The following is an 8,758-nucleotide window of genomic DNA, read 5'->3' as shown; positions in this document are numbered from 1 at the left end:
AGAAGGGAACCACGAGCAACGTTTCTCAACGGCTTGTAAAAGCTCCAATAGCTGGCCCTCACTTATATTTGTTGCCCTCGCTTTTAAAAGCTGCCTTAAGAGGCATATATATGGCCGGTATTGTTCCGAGCTTTCTGAATTTCCCTTGCTTAACTCCGGTTTCAATGCCTGAGAGAGTGTTTCTTACCGCAAAGGGGGATTTTCAGAGGCCTCACTGCACTCTTCCTCAGGACCCTGTGCCAATATTTCAACTTTAGCTTCACTCTCCCGGCGATCCTTCACTCTCAAGCCCCACTTTGGGCACCACTTGCTGCGACCAGCACAGCAGGTAGGGATCGAAAGTGGTTAATGCACAGTTTGGGAAAAAGGAACTAAAGACAGAATTAAAGTTTTAAAAATGGGACCGGGGGACTCAAGACTTCTTGGATCAAGAGCCCTGTTCCTTGGAGCCACATCACTTTTATTTAGTGTCTCAGCACGCGGAAAGTATCTGTTGTGCTATGATAAAATCAGCCTCCTGTGTCCCTGGTCACGTCTCCCATTTTATTGATTACTTGGAGCTATCTTTGTTATTTTCTTGTACAAGGAGTATCACCCAGCTGGAGGTCATAGACCCGCATACACTTTGGGAAAACATCGTGGTGTGTGAACAAGCAGTTCTGAACTTGTGCTGACCTGCCGTTCCAAGGTCCACACTATGCTTTTCCTTAGCTTAGCAGGGCATGATGATCCCAACTAATCAACCCAGTGTACTTTTGTTAAGATTATACTGTATTGCTATATTTTGCTTTTATTCTTTTCCCATGGTGTTTTTCTCACGGCTTAGCCAGAGCAACAGGCGGCTGATTATTAACCCTTGCAGAAAGACAAGCATTTTTCCCCTCCTTGGTGAGAATGTGACCAGCTTCCTAGTACACTTTCTTATCTATTCTTATGTTTAGCAATGATAAGAATAATAAAATCTGCTCAGCTCCCCCTCACCCCACACTTTACAGAGCAGTTGCACACACTGCACCTCATTTATTATACCTCATTTTGTTGAGTAGGTATTATCTTTGTTACATCCATATTACAGTGGCTGCAGTTGATGATGTTGAGACTCAAAGAAATGAAAGGCTTTGTGCACAGTTACACAGCTCAGTGAAAGTGAGGAAGCCGATCCTTCTGATTCCAAATCCCATTCTTCTCCCGTGGGTGGAAGTAATACAAGCAGCCCCAACCCATAAGGATTGAGAAAGTGGATGATCATAAACTGGAGTGCACAGGGCAATGTGTGTGTGTGTGTGTGTATTTTCACCAGAAGACAGTGTTCATCAAGGGATGAAAGGCAATTGCCTTAGTGCAATTAGTGATGTTTCTGCAGCCCTGTGGGTTGCTACCCACAGCCAAGCAACTAGTACCAAACCTGATGGCCTGCTGGTTGACTCTCAAGTTCTCCACCACAATGTCTGACCCACCTGAGGCTTACTCTCACTGTCCCGAGATCTCAGTGGCAGCAAGGCGCACACTCTTGATCACGTGGGACAGAAAAAGATATCCATTTCCTACCTATATCCTTATTAAGAGATGAACACCCTCTACAGTCTTCCAGAGCTGGGGTGGGGTTGGGCGTAGATATGGAGAAGGAGCTCAGCTGGCACAGCCAGTCCAGACTTCACTTCTCTGCCTCAGGAGAGAAACAACAGCACAGCAGCTGGCTTTGCATCCACCATTTGGTGTCCAAAAGCCACAAACATGATTTTTGGCTGCTGATTCCTCTTTACAATAAAGCAGTACACAATGGCGGTACAGTGGAATGGGAAAGTTACCTGGAGTGGTAAAAACGATGCATCCCACCAGTTCTCCCATGGCTTTCTCATCTCCACTTTGGTGCCAACTGCACTTATGGAACTGTGTCCAGCCTGCACGTGGAAGCACAGAAGCTGATGTGGATAGACTGTGGGCTACGTTGACAAAAACTCTAGCACAGCAGTCTAATTGGGGCCCTGCCCTAGGTACAGCTTCTTTCACTCTCTGGCATGTCCACTTCTGGCAATTTTCTTAAAACTGATAATTCAGAGGCATTTTTTTTTGCCTCAGAATGAGAAGAGAAGGTTCTGATTGGAAGCCTGGCTGAAGAATTTTTGGCATCATGGTTTTCCTGGTGCTTGGGACCTGGCGCGAGGATCTGGCCTGGACGACCTCACTCCCAGGTGCTGGAGTTCTGTACCTTGCCCTGTGAGATTCTTCCAAGAGGTGGCAGTGGGCTTTGAGGGTATCATCCACGTGGTGAGGAGAAGGAGGCAGTATAAGCTAGATGACCAGGGCCCTGTGTTGAGCTCCTCTGCTGTTGATGATCTTCCGAATTTTTCACACATTGTATTTCTTAGCTATAGGAAGCACAAGCTGGGATCACGATGGCCAGGAGAACTATCAATAACCTCAGATAGGCAGATGACATCACCCTTATGGCAGAAAGCGAAGAGGAGCTAAAGAGCCTCTTGATGAAAGTGAAAGAAGAGAGTGAAAAAGCTGGCTTAAAACTCGACATTCAAAAAACTAAGACCATGGCATCCGGTCCCATCACTTCATGGCAAACAGATGGGGAAACAATGGAAACAGTGAGAGACTTTATTATTTGGGGCTCCAACATCACTGCAGATGGTGACTGCAGCCATGAAATTAAAAGACACTTGCTCCTTGGAAGAAAAGCCATGACCAACCCAGACAGTATATTTATAAAAGTAGAGACATTATTTTGTTGACAAAGGTCCGTCTTATCAAAGCTATGGTTTTTCCAGTGGACATGTATGTATGCGAGAGTTGGATCATAAAGAAAGCTGAGCACCACAAAACTGATGATTTTGAACCGTGGTGTTGGAGAAGACTCTTGAGAGTCCCTTGGACTGCAAGGAGATCAAACCAGTCAATCGAAAAGGAAATCAACCCTGAATGTTCACTGGAAAGACTGATGCTGAAGCTGAAGCGCCAATAGTTTGGCCACTGGATGTGAAGGACTTACTCATTGGAGAAGACCCTGATTCCGGGAAAGATTGAAGGCAGGAAGAGAAGGGCATGGCAGAGGAAGAGATGGTTGGATGGTATCACTGACTTGAAGGACATATGGCAGCTGGTGATGGACAGGGAAGCCTGGCATGCTGCAGTCCATGGGGTTGCAAAAAGTTGGACATGACTGAGTGACTGAACTAACTGATTTCTTAGTTGTAGATCCGAAGCTTCATACCAAAGGTCAGCATGCCTCAGCCCATGACTGAGGTTTTCTCAGGGACTCAGTCTGATTTTAGGGAGCTAGAGGGAGGAAAGGGGGTGCAGGTGATCCCTTGGGTGTTCTGAGGAAAACTTCACTGTGTTGGGATCTCGGGGTCACAGGGTAAGATTGGCCAGCCTTCCCTCATCACTCTCCTTTTTCCTCCCAGATAACTATCTTTTGCATTGCATGATGATCTCCCATTCCCTGATCTGACATATGGGTCGTTTGTTCTCCTTCAGCACTACTTGCACAACACACTCTGTCTTCTTTTAGGGGGTGGGATTCTTGAGATGAATATTTGAAGAGAACAGCAGATATACCTGCTTTCTGCTCACAGCTGCATTCCTAGAGGTTCATGCCAGAGGGGAGGGCAGCCTCAGAGCAGGGAGAGGAAGGAAGCAGGGAAAAGTGAACATAAGGAGCTGAGAAACAGGCTACCATGTTTCTGGCCTTTGAAGCTATCCAGGCTGGGTATCAGGATCTGGATTTTTCTGTGCCCCAGGGTTCCAGGGAGGGTGTAAGTGCCATCCCCTCATGGTAATGGCTGCTCAGAGCCTGAAAAAGTGTCTCCCACCCTCAGCTTTCCCACCTTGACATTTTTGTGGATGATGATATGTGTGTGTGTGTGTGTGTGTGTGTGTGTAAGACAGAGAGAGAGAATGTTTGTGTGCATAAAGGTGTTTGTGTGTGTGAAAGAACATATGCCTGTGTGTGTGACAGAAGATGAGATGGTTGGATGGCATCATCGACTCACAGGACGTGAGTTTGAGCAAACTCCGGGAGACAGTGAAGGACTTGGAAGTGCTGAAGTCCATGGGGTTGCAAAGTGTCAGACACGACTGAGCGACTGAAACAGCAACAGTGTGTCTGCTTGTGTGTGTTTGCCAGATAAAAAGAGAGACACACAGAGAGAGAAAGAGGCACACACACACACACTCACGTGCATGCTAAGTCACTTCAGTTGTGTCTGACTCTGGGACCTTATAAACTGTAGCCTGCCAGACTCCTCTGTCCATGGGGATTCTCCAGGCAAACATACTGGAGTGGGTTGCCATGCCCTCCTCCAGGGGATCTTCCCCACCCACACAGAAACTGAAAACCTGTTGGATCATTAGCTTCACATCTATGTACTCTAGGCCTGGGGAGACTGAAGAACCAGACTTAGAAATGCATCTTTAACCTTTCTTCTTTCTCAAAATTTGGGTATATGGTATATATAACTTGATTCTGCTTCGTGTGTGTGTGTGTGTGTGTGTGTGTGTGTGTTCATGTGCCCACATATGTGTGTGTTTGTCTTACTGAGTATACTTTCTTTTGTGCTAGTTGCTAGGTATCTGCACATGTGTACATTTCTGGGTGTCATATCCCCCTGACCAGAGATTTTCTCTCTCCTTGTGTGGATATATACATGCAAGGGAGGGAGATTGGGACTACAAGTTGCCTATGTATTTTTAGATAAACTTGTGGGCATTGAAGTGTATGTGGTGTGCTTCTGGACTGTACATATGGTGAGTGGGCCATGTGTACCAGTGTGTACACATGGGTGTGTGTTTGCCTGCCTGGGAATGTAAGCGCACTCTCAGAAGTGATGATTGGGTTGACATCCCATCGAGGAGAGTGTGGACACGTGTGAGGCCGCTGGCTGTGTGTATGGGGGTATGTGTGTGCACTTTTCAGGTGTGGTTGATGTTCTTATCTATGAGTTGGGAGGCAATGTGGAGTTGTCACCTGCTGGAGGGAAGAAATATTTACTTGATCAATTTTGGGGCCCAGAGCATGCCTATCAGAACCTGGTCAATGAGCAGAGAATGTGACCTGGGGCTACTGAAACAGGAAAAGATAGCAGAAAGGTCAGGAGGCCCAGAGGAACGTATAAAATAGGAGTAGTCAGAGAGGCTACCAGTACTAGGAGCACAGAGCAAACGTGTCAGGAGCAAACTTGAGGGTACTAGAACAGCCCATGGTATGCTGGCTTCTGTGAGCTGCCTCGGGGAATGAGGTGAGAGGGACAGCCCAGGCGAAATATCAGACATGGGCAGTGGACAACAGGAAGATGTTCTGAAGCCAAGGTACAGAGGAGCATGGTGGGAGAGTAGGCCCTAACAGAGAGCAGAAAATGAAACAGTTTCTGAGGATAAGGAGAACAATCCAACCTCTCCCCGCCCCCGCCTCCCCCCGTCCACCCCCAAAAGGCTGGGCTCTTCTGCCACCTTCCACTTACCTCAACCTGAGGGTCAAACCTTCATGGACTAGCCTAAGCCAAGCCCTGGAGTTTGTGTGACCGAGAGGTTCGCTAGCCAATGGTGATATGTGTATCAACTTTGATGATCAGCCTTGGGACAAAGAGCAGTTCTATCTATCTAATGTTTGTAGGGTCTTATTTTGCTTATTGTTTTGTCTTTCCTTTTGCTCCTTAGTACAAGGCAAGGCAAAAGGAGGCAAATAATAACTTTGTCCCATATGACCTGAGAAGCGAGGTGATTCCTCTGCAACAAGGGTGGGGAGACCAGAGTTCAGAAACAGCCAGCTCCTCTGAACTGCCCTGGGTGCACAGTGAGCGGCAGCTGTGATCAATGTCCTCCCTCGAACTAGGCACTTCCTCTTCAGCAATGCTGAATATGTATATTCATGAGAATACAAGTCGTGTGTGTGTGTGTGTGTGTATGTGTGTGTGTGTGCATGCGCGCACACACACACACTGAAAACTGCCCAGATGAGGGTTTTAGAGCTTGCAACTGCCTGGTGCATTGTTTTAGAGACTGGAGGCTTGTTTGCAGATAACCTTGCTTGATTGGCAAGGAAGAGGTGAGGGAGACTGGTATTCTGAGAGGGGCAGTGTGGGGTTGGCAGAGCTGGTTCAGAGTCCACATTCACGTGCAGGGCTGGGGCTCAGGACATCCCCACTCAGAATACAGCTTGGCCCTGGCACCTGGATCCTGGCAACTGTGTGAACTGCTTGAGGAAAATCTCAAGGATCATTATCGAGGATCATCATCTTACTGGGAGGCTACTATGAAGCTCTCCCAGTGAACTTCAAGATTGCTCATTGGAGACTATAGTGAACATATAGGTCTTGATAGCATCTTGCATCACCCTTTCAAACTCCCAATACAACAACTGTGGGAATCTTTGCCATCGTGGCTGATGAGGTCACTAGTGATAATAGTGGGGGCTCTGAGTCACAGGAGTTGTTTGTATCGATACACAGAGAACTTCATGTTTATAAATAAAACTTCATGTTTATAAATATGTGTGTGTGTATGTGTGTGTGTGTGTAGCATTAAGAATGTATACCTATATATAGCTGTTACTATAATTTTTATCATATTCGCTCTCATTATCAGCTTCCTGACTAATGCACTGAAAGGATACTCACAAATGTTAGCACAGGCAATGTCTGGATGGTAGGATTAAGGCTAAATATTTCCCCAAAGCTTCATAATTTTACGGCTTGTGGAAATGTGTGCCATGAGCATAAAGCTTTCCCACAATCATAAAATGCAAAAGGCTACAAAGTAAGTTTGATCCTTCCTTGACCATCAAGGCCCATCAGAAGTCTTGCCCACTGTGTTGTCTTCATTTTGAACTCCTGTGCTGCTTCTTGTGCACACTACGCTCCTGACACTTCCACGAGCAATCAAATCATTTGATTTTTTTCTTCTTTTTACTTGCAGCTTGTTATTTAATCTTTCTCATGACAAGAACTGTATTTGTATTAATAATTCTTTTGCAGTAGAAACCACTGATTGAATGCCTCGGATGGGCCAGGCACTGTGCCGGAGCAGAAAGGATGAAACCATAGCCGTGGACATTTGTTGCTTTGTCAAAGTGTGTTAATGACTTTCAGTAAGTACGTAATTTGCCCAAACGTGTTTAGAAAGTTCTATAGCATATGGTGACAGTCTCTTTGATGTTTAAAATAAGTGGGAGGGTGTGGAGAAAAGGGAACCCTCTTACACTGTTGGTGGGAATGCAAACTAGTACAGCCGCTATGGAAAACAGTGTGGAGATTTCTTAAAAAACTGGAAATAGAACTGCCATATGACCCAGCAATCCCACTTCTGGGCATACACACTGAGGAAACCAGATCTGAAAGAGACACGTGCACGCCAATGTTCATCACAGCACTGTTTATAATAGCCAGGACATGGAAGCAACCTAGATGCCCATCAGCAGATGAATGGATAAGGAAGCTGTGGTACATATACACTATGGAATATTACTCAGGTGTTAAAAAGAATTCATTTGAACCAGTTCTAATGAGATGGATGAACCTGGAGCCCATTATACAGAGTGAAGTAAGCCAGAAAGATAAAGAACATTACAGCATACTAACACATATATATGGAATTTAGAAAGATGGTAACGACAACCCTATATGCAAAACAGAAAAAGAGACACAGAAGTACAGAACAGACTTTTGAACTCTGTGGGAGAAGGTGAGGGTGGGATGTTCTGAAAGAACAGCATGTATATTATCTATGGTGAAACAGATCACCAGCCCAGGTGGGATGCATGAGAGAAGTGCTCCGGCCTGGTGCACTGGGAAGACCCAGAGGAATCGGGTGGAGAGGGAGGTGGGAGGGGGGATCGGGATGGGGAATACGTGTAAATCTATGGCTGATTCATATCAATGTATGACTAAAACCCACTGAAAAAAAATAAATAAATCAAGGGAAAAAAATAAATTAAAAAAAAAATAAGTGGGGTTTGGTTTTTTGTGTGTCTTGGCCATTTTCCTTCTTTCTATTAATTCATTTTCCTTGTGTTATACAAATGTATTGATCCGAGAGTTACTGACTTGGGAAAAGACAAATAGTCGCCCTGCCTCACAGACAGTTTGAGAAGCAGCAGTCTGGGGACGTTGTGAAGATCAGCTGATTTATTTTCCACAACATGTCTATGAAGCAGGAGGCATTAGGCCTGGTATGGTGGTGTACATGGAGGTGGACACAAGTTAGATGACTTCAGCTAGGTCCCCAAGCTATCGTCTTAGACACCATGGGTTTGGGACCAGCATGTTCTCACTCAACTTGCATAGATTATCTCAACTGCTGCTGCTCCATTGGTGCCTGGCAGTTGTTTATCTTATCCGGACTTCAGAAGTACTGATTACACAATCCTGGCAGCTACCCTCCACCTCAGAGCATCTTATGGACAATGCTGCTTCAGGGCCAGCTCCACGTCACCCTTTATTACAGTCGCTGCAGCAGGCCTGGGATCATCTTGGAGGAGCTAGCCTCTGCAAAGTGGGACATAGTTTCAAGCATGCAAACTAAAGCACTGTTTGAAGGGAAAACAGAGTAGAAGGATACTAAATGTCCATTTGCAGAGGAGTGGGCACCTAAAGGCCTTGATCACCTTTTCTGGGTCAGGGCTACTGGAGAGGGTAGAAAGTGGGTCTGTGCCTTAGTGGAGTACCTCTATAAAATAAGCCTCCCTCCACATCTGTGTCCCCTGTGGCCCCAGTGCCCTCTCTTCTCCCTTTGTTCCTTTCTTCTCATGGAA

The sequence above is a fragment of the Cervus canadensis genome, chromosome X, assembly GCF_019320065.1.
Source record: "Cervus canadensis isolate Bull #8, Minnesota chromosome X, ASM1932006v1, whole genome shotgun sequence".
NCBI lineage: Eukaryota > Metazoa > Chordata > Mammalia > Artiodactyla > Cervidae > Cervus > Cervus canadensis.
The sequence above is the reverse complement of the archived record's forward strand: the minus strand, read 5'-3'. Positions refer to the sequence as shown.